The sequence below is a fragment of the Mus caroli genome, unplaced genomic scaffold (genome assembly GCF_978045245.1).
Source record: "Mus caroli unplaced genomic scaffold, Mus_caroli_1 scaffold_12, whole genome shotgun sequence".
Classification (NCBI taxonomy): domain Eukaryota; kingdom Metazoa; phylum Chordata; class Mammalia; order Rodentia; family Muridae; genus Mus; species Mus caroli.
In genome coordinates, this window is record NW_028227267.1 from 61,425,443 (window position 1) to 61,438,722 (window position 13,280).

Sequence of the window (13,280 nt, forward strand, 5' to 3'; positions counted from 1 at the left end):
ATACTGCAATCGCCTCTTGAAGGATTATATGTTAATCTGCGGAAGTTTCTGAAAAGCCTTGGGAGTAAGCAAGCTGTTTACCTCTTATTTTTTTTTGAGTCCTTAGCTGGTTAGGGCACATTCGAGGCGTTGTCCTATAGTCTATGAGCCTATTCATCTCAGAAGTTTTTTATTTTTCTGTTCTGAAACAATGTCTTTTCATATGGGTTGCCCTTGAACCAGCACACATTCATTCTCCTGCACTCTGACTCCACCACTTCGCTTCTGTTTTTAGAGACAAGGTTTCACTCTAAAGATCGAGTTAGTCTTGAACTTGTGGCAGTCTTCTTCCTCTACTTCTGGGGTGCATAGCACAGGGTGAGCTGCTACGTGTACTTGGTCGCCTGCCTCAACTTCCCAAGCACCAAGACTACAGATGTGCACCACCACACCCTGGCTGGAAACACTTTGCAGTAAAATGAGAGACTAAATTTTACATCTAATTTTGTTTTCTTCTCCATGATTTAAAAATCCATCAAACCAATTAACACACATGCAGTAACCAGGACAGTCGCCAGGACGGTCGGTATCTGGAGAGAGTTGGGAAGAGGAATCTCTACAGAGCAAGCTAAGAAATAGGCTTCAACAGCACTCGGGAGGCAGAGGCAGGCGGATTTCTGAGTTCGAGGCCAGCCTGGTCTACAAAGTGAGTGCCAGGACAGCCAGGGCTACACAGAGAAACCCTGTCTCGAAAAAACCAAAAAAAAAAAAAAAAAAAAAAAAAAGAAATAGGCTTCAAATCACATTTGTTTATAGTCAATGAATGTCAAATGAGAACTAATCAGAAAAAAAATTTTTTTTTAAGTGTAGAGAGGCAATTTAATTCTGTAATACAAAGAGGGGCTGGAGAGATGCCTCAGAAGTTAAGAGCACTGTTTTTCCAAAGGGCCTGGTTTGATTCCTAGCACCCACATGGTGAATTGCAACAATCTATATATAACTCCAGTTCTTGGGGATCAGATGCCCTTTTCTGGCCTCCCTGGGCACTAGGCATGCATGCAGACAGACATGCAGCAAAAACATTCATACACATAAGTAATAATAATAATAATGAAGAAATTCAAATAATAATACAAAGAAGTAGACAATGTGTAGTAACTTTAGAAAACAGAGCTGGGAAAGTTGTAAACAAGAAAGTACACTGGGAGAGAGGACATCAGAGATACACAGTTCCTAGAGTATTGTGACTGGCAAGTACTGGCCTGAGCAATGTGTCTTCAAAAAAAATCACTTAAAAGTTAAATGCCTTGAGCTTACAACTATAAGGGAATGATCATCTGAGGTTAAAATAAATGCTCTTAGATTTTGAATAAGCCCTTCATTTTATACTTATGGAATCAAAGCATAGAAATGCAAAATGATCCATCTTAAGGTTAAATATATTTTACCTTCAGTCATTCAAATTTTGAGTGTTATCATGTCCTACATACAGCAGATGAGTCAGAAAATTCTGTGTCCTTGTTCAATTTCCACTCTAGGGAGAGGCAGGGTAGACTGCTGCTACTACATAAGGAATGAGGAAATGGCAGGTGTCTAGGGGGCAGGAAAAACTAAAGCAAGGTCAGGGGCAAAGAGGAGAGGATCATTAGAGTATGAAATGAGAGACAGGGATTAGATGCGAGATCAGTGGTCAAGGTCTCTCCACAGACATACATAAATGCAAGTTGGGGATATATTTTGGAGCCTAAGCATTTCAAACAGAAACAATGATAATGATAATCTTAAGAAAAACAAAGTGGCTAGTAAAGCTAGAGCTGAGCATGTAAGGAGAATGGCAGGAGACACAGGCAGAGAAGGAGCAGGAACCAATGTGTCTGGTCCTGCAATGAGAATACAGATTTTATTCCAGAACAACCAGAATCCATTGAAGGGCTTTGTCCAAAGAGGCAACCACATTCATTTACGTTTCCTGTGAAAGGTAAGAGTGTATGCAGGAAGATGAGTCAGGAGGCCACTGTGAAAGCAGTGAAGAAGTGGAGGCTGTACAAAGCTGATGGGTTAAATGCAAAGTATGAGAGGAGACGGGGCTCAAAGATGGCTCCAACGTAAGAGTCTGAGCAACAAGGGAATGCAAATACCATTCAGTGGATGGGAGAAACTGGGGGTGAGATACAGGAAATCAGGTCTTAGGAGAAATATTAGGAGTTCTAAATTGAGCTAGGAATCATCACACAAATGGGCAATTTGGAGCTTATATACATGCCTAAAACATAGGGAGCTTAAGACTGTCCAGAAAGGAGGAGAGAAACAGAGCACTGGCAAGAAATCCTGTTTCCAAGTTCTTTCCTCTAGTGTTGTACGCTGTTTAGCACAGTCTCCTATGAATCAACACTGCTCACCCATCATAAATGCTTGAATTAAAGGGAAGGAGTACTAAAACAAAATCCGCAATACCCAAAGCAACCACCCACGTCTTCAGTCATATAAAGAACACAGGAAGAAAGGAAGGAGAGCAGAGATGAGCACTCAACAGTTTGTACCACAAGATTCCAGTTAAGTGCAAAAATTTCAGGGGTGACAAGTCAGCACCTGTGGATGACAAGTTTTAAAAGCAAGAGGTGACTCAGAAATATGTAGGAGTGTTGGAGCAGAAGTCCAAGACACAGAGGGAATGGTCAAGTGCATCTGTAAAAGCAAAGGACTTCCCTGCTACGACTGAGAAAGAGAGCTGGAGAGTGTGCTATCTGGTTATCCATCGCAGAGAGCATGGAAATGCTAAAGGTAGGACGTATATAAACACAACGCACAGGGCAAAGCCCAGCAAGTAAGTGTATTTACATAAAGGAACTATCTGTCCAGTTTTATTTAAAACAGCCTTATAATGAACCGAATCTTTTTTTAAATGTGAAAAATAAGTCAATCCTTAAATAGCAAAAGGGACAAATGAGAAGCACTTAATTGTTTTTTTTTTCTTTTATTAAATTTCCTGAAAATGTCAAGATCTTTCTCACGTTAAAAAATATCATCTGTCTTGGTTGTGTTCCTGTTGTGGTGGTAAAACAACCTTGGGACAGAGGGTTTATTTTAGTTAACAATTCCAAGTTACAGCCTAGCACTCCAGGGCGGGTCACAATAGCAGGACTTCGATGGGCGGCCACATCACACCCACAGGCAGGGCAGGGCAGGGCAGGGAAACCCTGACTGCATCCATGTCTGCTGCTCAGCTTCGCTCTCTCTACTTTCACAGTCTAGGCCCCAAACCCATGGTTACCCAGAGTCGACTGCGTCACAACACCAATCATCGCTTGTCATTAAGATAATTCCCACTAACATAGCTAAAGGCTGACAAGATCTAGATCACCCCTTGTTGAGACTCTCTTCCGGGTGGTTTCTGAAGAGACTGTATCAGGTTGACATTCAAAACAAACAATCACAGGACTCTAACAACTCAATTCATCGGCTGTATTTCTTTGCCCTGTCATCTAGGAAACCAAGGAGAATCCCAGACAAAGATAACACCAGCATCGACCTTGGCTAGCTATAAATAAACTCTATGTATTATCTTCTAAATACTGTCTCCACAATCACTCTAATTTTAGCCAATAGTACTTGGCTAAAATATAGTAAATGGCTTTATTTAAGCATCATATGAAAAACATTCACTTATATCTTGGTTTTCCTATTTAGATTCATAACCTAACAAAGCTCTGAGGTTCAAATTCTTTTGAAGTAAATGGCAAAAAATTACTCATACTAAGGAGGGAGGGCTTGAATAAAAAGGAAACTGTCTAAGGTATAATCACATTACTGGGTGGCCTACACTGTTGAGGCTTTGGCTTTGAATCAGGTCTTAGCTCTTTTGCCCTACCAAGAAAAAAATCTGTATTTTTCTAATGGAGGTACATACTGTGTTGAATTAGCTTTTATTTTTTAAAATAAGTTAATCACAAAACACTAACTTATATCAAGCCTATAATCATGTAAAGCCATGGAAAGTAAGCTGTTCCTCAGGGTTAGGTCAGAGGAGGCCTTTTATACAAGTAACATGGAGGAGGCCTTTTATATAAGTAACATGGAGGAGGCCTTTTATACAAGTAACATGAAGGAGGCCTTTTATACAAGTAACCTGGAGGAGGCCTTTTATACAAGTAACATGGAGGAGGGTGGACTCTTGTTTGTCATATTCTTGAGAGCTGAGGATAGGACCCAAGGCCTTCTGTATGTTCAGAAAATGCTCCACCACCGGGCCGCACCCATAGCCACCGGTTCTTGAGTAGAAGCTTCCAGTTACAACTTTTATACACGTCTTAATTACATCATGCTGCTTTATCAGCCTTTACTTTTATTACACTTTGAACAGTCAATTACTTGCCCTATTGACATAAAAGCCTCTTATAATGCTGTAGTAATTAAGATAACGTAGCACAGAGACATCAGGCCTTGGAACAGAGGGGCAGCAAGTTCTGCTGTGAATTCTTCATGTCTGACTAAGGAAGCAATACTGAGCGGTGCAGCAGGGATGAAGTCAGGAAACACTAACTGCTACCTGCACATCAGGCATGGCTTATAAACTGTAATTTGTCCTTTCAGGAGAGCAATAGCTTTAAATTAAAGCAGCACACAGCTGGGCAGGTAAAGAGCTGTTAGCAGCTCACTCTTTCATAGTTTTGTTTCTCCTCTTCTCTAAATCTTTATTCTCCCATCCTTGGACCATCAATTTACTTGTGTCACTGTGAAAAAATGTATTATAAAGTAGGATTTCAACCTCCAGATTTTCCTTCAATCACTGAAGGGAAGGAAATCAATATAAATTCACTTTTCAAACATTTTATAAATAAGCTTTGAATTTCTGAACAAGAGAATGTCATCTAAAAATAATTACTTCATACAAAGTAAGAGCAGCCAATGTGGCCAACTGTAATGAAATTCTACAATTTGGGTTCTAGTAACTTTATAATAACTGCTGTGTTACTATTCACTGTCAATCTTTAAGTAAATAAAAAGTGAAAACTCATGACTAAAGAACAACTCTGCATCTTACTGTTCATGTCCCCAACTTCTCAAGTAAGAGGTCAGCAGCAGAGACAAAGGAGAGCAGAACGTGCCAGCTGATTCAGAACGAAATGCTCAGCAGAGTGCATATTCTCAGACGTTATCCTGGTCTATGACCACCCGACAGATCTGTCATGCATACAGCAACATAGACTACACCCCACAGAAAACTACCAAAAGCCACATTTACTTAAGAGCTCAAAATGAGAACAAAAGCAATAAAGTTATCTCAATTCTATCATCCTTTGCCTTGCTGGCATTATGACATTATGAAGAAGTTATATTTGAATAAGCAAAGGGCAACAGCCTGAACTTTCATCCAATTTTACATGACCGGTGTTGACCATCAGTGATGTTGCTGTGTGTCTTACAGCAAAGAATGGCTAGAAAGTAGGAAAACAACACTGTCCACACAGATCACACAATAATAGATGCAGTAACAATGAAAAACTCTCCAGAGCTATCGCAATCTTGGTGAGCCTAAGGATGAGATCCCTCATGCATAGTGGAATGATCATGCTCACACAGGCAGAATGTAACTCCTCTCTTAGAATAAGAAAAGAACTACTGCTTTTCTTCCTAAAGCAAATCACACAAAAAGTAAATTATTTTGCAAGGTTTTGTCTTTTTCAAATGTAGACTAAAAGATAATCAGAAAGGAAGAATTAGTTTGTTTTTACAGAACAATAAACCAAACAAGAGCTCTCCCTTATCAAACACTGTCATAAATCCCTAACATCTTCCCCAGCCGTGTACACACTGGCAAGGATAGAGCAGGCTTACAAATTACATCTTACAACTTTCCCGACTGTGCACAGCTTCACGATTTACAACCAGCCAGCACTATCTTCCATGAGCCATAATGTGGGTGCTGGGAACTTAACCTGCGTCCTCCGTGGAACCATTGCTTAGCCCCTTAAATGCTGGGTTTGATTTTCAGGTAGACTTAATAAAGCTTTTGTCTGTAAATCTAAACTTTTAATTTCAGGATCTGACGTAAGATTTTCTTACTCAGAGACATTTTAATCTAGTTATAAAGACTAGAAAGATAAATACAATCTTAGTACACTTAACAAACTTTGTATTTTTTGCTACTATAGAAACTTTAAGCTAGGGCTGGCAAGATGGCTCAGAGGGTAAGAGCACTGACTGCTCTTCTGAAGGTCCTGAGTTCAAATCCCAGCAACCACATGGTGGCTCCCAACCATCTGTAATGAGATCTGACTCCTCCTTCTGGTGTGTCTGAAGACTTATTTATAATAATAAATAAATCTTGGGGCTGGAGCGAGCAGGGACAGAGAGAGCAGAGTTGACTGGAGCAAAGGGGGTTGACCGGAGAGAACAGAGGTCCTAAAATTCAATTTCCAACAACCACATGAAGGCTCACAACCATCTGTACAGCTACAGTGTACTCATCTACATAAAATAAATAAATCTTTAAAAACAAAACTACTTTACCCTTTTTTTTTAACTTTAAGGTGTTTTTACTAGGTGTTTGCAGGTCTGTTTGTTGTTATTCACATATTTTTTTTCTGGTGCATGTTAAAAAGTATTTTTTTGTGTGTTTTTGAGACAAGGTTTCTCTGTGTAGCCTTGGTTGTCCTACTCTATAGAACAGGCTGGCTTCCAACTCAGAGATCCACCTGCCTCTGCCTCCCAAGTGCTGGGATTAAAGGCGTGCACCACCACTGCCTGACCAAAGGGACTAAAGACAGGAAGAACTCACACATTATGCTGCTTTAGTTTTGGCGGTACCTAACTCACAGTTACTTCCCTCCACTGGGCTACGAGCTCCTTAAAGACAGTGGCTGTATCTTAATCACTCCTACCTTCCACAGCAACCATCAACATGCCAGAAGAGTAGCGATATAATAATTTTGAATTAGTGAACTTTATTTAAAGGTAAAAAATAAGTTGTAGTTTATAGTAAGGCAATTTTCAGATTCATTTGATTTTACGTGTGAGAAGAACTTTAGACATCTTGTAAGATTTCGGAGCTCAGGCTGGGATGTGTAGCTCATTTGGTAGAGCACTTGCCCAGCACGCAACATCTGGGTTTGAACCCCAGAAACATATAAACTGGGCGTGACAGCATGCATCTTAATATTAGCACTTGGGAGGCTAAGGATGATCATAAATTTAAGGTCATTCTCTACCACTTAGTATATTTGAGGCCAGTTTGGGCTACATTAGATATTGTCTCAAACAAACAAACAAGAAAATTAGAGCTAATGAAATGATAAACAAGTGACTGACCTAAAGACACAGCTTCTGAGTGATACAATCACAAGTAGGAAAATACCCTCCAAATACATCAGTGTTCTTGCATAGAAAAAGGCATAAAATATTACGACTGCAAGCTTTGAAATCAGGCAGTTCACATCTCAGTTCTATCACTTACTGTATGACTTTGGTTAAACTGTGTTTCACACTTAGTTTCTTTATTTTGTAAAATTATCCTTGGGCTCCATTGTCAGTCAGCCAACACCAGAGGTTGTCCTCTGGCCTTCACATGCATGAGCACAAACTGGAAAATACACATACCCTGCTCACATGTGTTCGTACATGTTGTGTTGTGGGTATGTACATACACACCCACAAACATACACACCCCCACACATACACCACACACACATCCCTTGGCAGCTACTACAATTATTAAGCTGTACTGCTGATATTACATTAGCATAAACTACCAAAATTTACTTCCTTTAATTGGTACAGTGAAACTTTCAAAGACTACTAGGAATAAATTTTACCAACATGCCTTACAGTGATATGTAAGTCAGTTTATTTATTTAGTTCAGTGACATAGCAATATTAAACTATACTAAATATCTTAGTTCCATTATCTATAAAATGATGACAAAGGATGCAGGTAGAGACTGCAGGTCTGACGACTTTCTTGAGAAGTACCACCTGCTCTTAGGAGTTGCTAACACAGTACTGAGGTTACATAGAACAATGCTTGATGCTGACTAGGGGCTGGCCAATCACAGCCTGTAGGTGAAGCCACTCTTGGGTAAGTAAAAGTTCCTTGCAACATTTGCCTCCTTGCTTATGACTGTCTTTGCAGACACCAAAAGCTAAGCGCTGGGCCACCAAAGCCCCCATATTTATTACACTTGACCCTTTATAGAAAGGCTGCAGTACCATTTTGTAGATCAAGATAACTACTTTGAAAAAAAAAAAACTGCCAAGCATCGCAGTACGTGCCTATTGCCCAAGCACTTGGGTGACAGAGACAGATCAGGAGTTTGAGGCTAGCCTTAGCTACACAGCAAGAGTGAGATCTAGCCTTGCTTCCTTCTTCATAACCCAAACAAAAAGAACAAAGTTTATCCACCAGGCTGAGCTCATAGCTTAAGCTGTTTTGTGCCATGGAGGCCATAACAGCAGCAGCTCTTTTTTTTTTTTTTTTTTTTTTAATATTTTTATTACATATTTTCCTCAATTACGTTTCCAATGCTATCCCAAAAGTCCCCCATAGCGCCCCCCCACAGCAGCAGCTCTTATCATCACTTTTCTTCTTTAACAGAAACTAAAACATTTTGAGAATAAATTTATTGAACTTAGAAGTTACAAGTAAGACAGCTTCCACCTTAAAGACTCGTAGATACCTCCATCAGAACATGAGAAGTACTATACATTTACAAGATGAATCCTTCACTGTCTTTCATGGTGTAAGAAGAGAACTCCCTTTAATCCCAGCACTCAGGAGGCAGAGGCAGGTGGATTTCTGAGTTCAAGACCAGCCTGGTCTACAAAGTGAGTTCCAGGACAGCCAGGGCTACACAGAGAAACTCTGTCTCAAAAAAAAAAAAGAAAAAAAAAGAGAGAGAGAGAGAACTCCTTTCCCTCACAGTCCTTTCCTAAGTATGGTTGAAGTTGCCTGGCAAAGGGAAAACTCCTATTAGAAAATGAAGCTAAAATCACAACAAATTAGATTTAATGTCATTCTATTTTTATATTTTTCAGAATCAAGACTAGATAAACAACAGATGGCTCGTCTTGTGTGTCTGGAAGGGTAAATGATATTTGTTGTTCTATAAAAATGTATCATTTTAGATTCTGCAAATGGTTCTAATGTGCCTGAAGTAAGCTGCTTGTACGATGGCAACATAGTTTCTATGACTGAAACAAAAGTACCAGTGTCAGACTCCCTAGGACATACAGCACTCCTTGGTTAGATGAATCAAAACCTTGAAAAAACATATGCTTTTGAAAATTAAAGTTTGGAAGAAAATCTGATGATTACAGCAGAGAACACAAGAAGAATTATATACTTATCCTAACAGTGAAATTATACTTTATAGAAGACACTCAGGTAAGAGATTAAAATTCATCTTGTTTAGTCTTCACAGCACTTAAAAGGTAACATATTATCTCCTTATATGAATAATGGCAAACAGTTGGTATGAATTCAATGTTTCATTTGTACCAGTTACACTAAAAAAAATCTATTCTAGGATTATCAACAACTTTTGAGAAATATACCTTTTATAAAATGCTTCAAATCTCTTAAGACACACTAACTAAATAAAAGGAATTCTTTAAGGAAAAAACAAACAAACAAAAAAATACCCAAGTACCTGGGAAATTATCAATATGACACCTGCTCCAGAAGTAAATGTCACTGCTTTAAAAGATATTTTTACAATTACTTTTACAATTATAGTGCATTTCTCAGAGAGGGCAGAGGAGTCAGATTTCCCTGAAGGGCAAGTGTGGGTGCTGGAAATTGAACTAAGGCCTTCCACAAGAACAGTGCACACTCTTAACAGCTAAGCCATGGCTCTAGCCCCTTCACTCTTTTCCAGCTGTAAAATAAGCATGACTGAGTAAATTTAGGTTTAAATATTCTTTTTTTTTTTTTTAATTTTTGGAGACAGTATGCCACGTATCTCAGCCCAGCCCTTGAACTCTCTATACAGTCAAGAATGACCTTGAACTTCTCATCTTCCTGCTTCTACTTTCAGAGTGCTGGGATTGCACGTACACACCACTAACAGTGGGTTTCCATGCTGTCAGGATGAAACCTAGGGCTTTGTGTTTCCCAGACACTCTACCAACTGAGACATATCCTTGGCCATAAATAATACGGTTTACAGTGTGACTGACTACATTTTAAAAAAAATAAATGAACATTCTTGAAAAAAAAAAAAACAGTTGGTACAAGTGTAGGCAGTGAAATTCCATTTTCAGGAAGAACATTCATTTCAAAGATTTTTAAACTAGCTTATATTTAGCTCATTTTATTCAAATTATAAGCTTATGTACATGTGATTTGCATTAAATTCAATTGGTATTTTAAACAATGTGATAAATTACCTCACAAACTGATCTTTTAGATATCAGAGGCCAACTTTACTATTTTTTTTAAGAAGCCAGATATCTTTTTTCTTACTTGCTGTGCTTTGTTTGTTATTTATGGTCTCACTATGTAGACTGGGCTGTCCATACACACTAGTGCTTGGATTACGGGTATGAGCTGTCCCACCTGGCTTGCAATGTCAGTATTTTTAATCAAACTCATTCAAATGCTATTTAGTCTTTCTACATTACCTGAGGCAGCTACCCCATTACTGCTTAAAACACTCTAAAAGCCATAAAGTACAACAAATGCTCTGGATTCCGCTTCTACCAGGTACTAGAGCAGTCACACAAAGGAAGTAGAACTGTGAGTGCCAGAAATTGTGGGGAGTAAGGGCACGATCACTGTTAAAGTTTAGCCTCAGATTGAGAAAACGAAAACATTTCTTTAAAAGAAAAAAAAGTGCTAGGGAGGGTTGCTAATTGTGAATGTTCTTGGAATGACACACTTAAAGATGCTTAAATGGGACTTGAGTGTAGCTCAATTGGTAGAGCATCTCTTGTCCCTTCACTCCTCTAGCAAGCACAAAGCCCTGAGTTCCATCCCTAACACTTATAAACTTGGTCCTTCTTGGCTACATAGTGAGCTTAAGGCAAACTTGGCCCACATAAAATACTGTCTTAAAAAGAGAAGAAGAAAGTAAAAGGGTGAGAGGATCATAGTATGTATTTTTACACTCACGTGTGGGCAGCCTGTAGTCACTGAAGTGTAGTATGAATAGGTCACTTTTGCTGGTTGTTCTCTTAGCTAATGTGACTGTGTAAGCCTCATAACTCCAAGTGCTTTAGAAAGAAGCCATATTACATACTTTATGAGGTTACTGTGCATACCAAATGTCATCATTGGCTTTTACCCACCACCAAGTCAATAGAGCTCGTGAATTCTTCACAGTACTTCACCATTTTAAATATATCAGGTTCAATTCATTTACTCAAGTGAGATAAAAAATTATGAAATCACAAAGGAATTCATTAGACTGCACTATTATTTGAAGAAAACAGTTAACATCAATATGGAAGAAAAATTAAATAACAGAAAAAAATTAAATGTATGCATACAAGTGTTCATAACCGTGAGATGTGAATGTACAAAAATATCCCCATGGAGTTTTAGAAAACATGGAACAGTCTTACAGTAATCCAGAATGGCTACTCTGGTCTCTGTTGATGAGGAGAATGGAGAATCTGGAAACATTTGGCTGAGGATAGGTTGAGGCTAGAGTCTGTATCAAAACCTCAGATGGGAAATAGCAGGTTTTAAAAACCACAAGTTGGCAAAGTGTTCAGTGGCCTACCAGTCTTACCTGACACTGGCAGAAAGGCTGGAAAGAGCTACAGAAAAGTCAGTGACCACTAAGAGATCCCTCAAACAAAACCAACCAACTGTGAAGATCACTGAGAAAATTGTTAAAGTACAAAGTTCTGTTCCTGCTTCTGATGACACCTACCCAGAAATAGAAAAATTCTTCCCTTGGAATCCTCTTGACTTGTGGGTTCAACCCCTTTGGGGGTCAAACAACCCTTTCACAGGGGTCACTAGTTAGATATCCTGCTCATCAGATTATGACCCGTAACTAGCAAAATTTCAGTTATGAAGTAGCAACTAAAATAATTTTATGGTTGCAGGTCACCACAACATGAGGAACTGTATTAAATCCTTGCAGTATTAGGACGGTAGAGAACCAGTACTCTAGACTTTTGGGTTTTGACCTGCCTGAGGAACACCAGATTGCACCCCTCCCTTCGGATGGCATACCTCTCATGACAGTAAGCAAGAGAGGGAGCCTGAGAAGCTGTAGAACCTGGACCCTGAGCCCTCGTCTATAAAGATGCCCTCTCCCCATGGGAATCAGTCTGCTGCAGCCTCCTGCCAGCTCTCCTTCCACCCTGGATATCGAATTGCTACCTGTTTGTTATGATGCAGATATTTAAGCTTCTTACTCCTTTATAGTTTGCATATGTTGTATTAATAAAACATTTATGAACCAAGCAGTGGTGTCACATGCCTTTAATCCCAGCACTCGAGGCAGAGGCAGAGGGGCAGAGAGGCAGAGAGGCAGAGAGATAGGCAGAGAGAGAGGCAGAGAGGCGCAGAGGCAGAGGCAGAGGCAGAGGCAGAGGCAGAGGCAGAGGCAGAGGCAGAGGAGGCAGAGGCAGAGGCAGAGGCAGAGGCAGAGGCAGAGGCAGAGGAGGCAGAGGAGGCAGAGGAGGCAGAGGAGGCAGAGGCAGAGGCAGAGGAGGCAGAGGAGGCAGAGGCAGAGGCAGAGGCAGAGGAGGCAGAGGAGGCAGAGGAGGCAGAGGCAGGCAGAGGAGGCAGAGGAGGCAGAGGCAGAGGCAGAGGCAGAGGCAGAGGCAGAGGCAGAGGCAGAGGCAGAGGCAGAGGCAGAGGCAGAGGCAGAGGCAGAGGCAGAGGCAGAGAGGCAGAGGCAGAGGCAGAGGCAGAGAGGCAGAGGCAGAGGCAGAGGCAGAGGCAGAGGCAGAGGCAGAGGCAGAGGCAGGCAGATTTCTCTGAGTTTGAGGCAGGCCTGATCTACAGAATGAGTTCCAGGACAGCCAGGGCTACATAGAGAACCCTGTCTTGAAAAAAACAAACAAAACAAAACAAAACAAAAAAAACCCAAGACCAAAAAAAAAAAACAAAACAAAATAACAAAAAGAGCAAAACAACAACAAAATTGTGTGTATAGAAAAAAAAGTTTTAGAAAATCTATCTGTGGAAAAAAAAAGATCAGATTTAACTTACATTAAAACTTAAAAACAAACAACAAAAAGATCCTAAACAAACAAAAATTCCAAATCACAAAAGCCCGAAGAGGCAACCCATGAAAGCAGTGTATAAAGGTAACAAACAGGCAAATCACAGGGGAGAGGCCACA

General features: G+C 40.0%; 1 protein-coding gene and 1 pseudogene across 1 annotated transcript in view; one reads left to right on the forward strand and one right to left on the reverse strand.

Annotated features, from left to right (window-relative positions):
• The window catches only part of Fzd3 (frizzled class receptor 3), a 71,795-nt gene that overhangs the window by 25,098 nt on the left and 33,417 nt on the right, over nt 1–13,280 (reverse strand). The gene's annotated exons all lie outside the window — the stretch shown is intronic.
• Nucleotides 11,550–12,336, forward strand: LOC110309354 (securin-like; annotated as a pseudogene).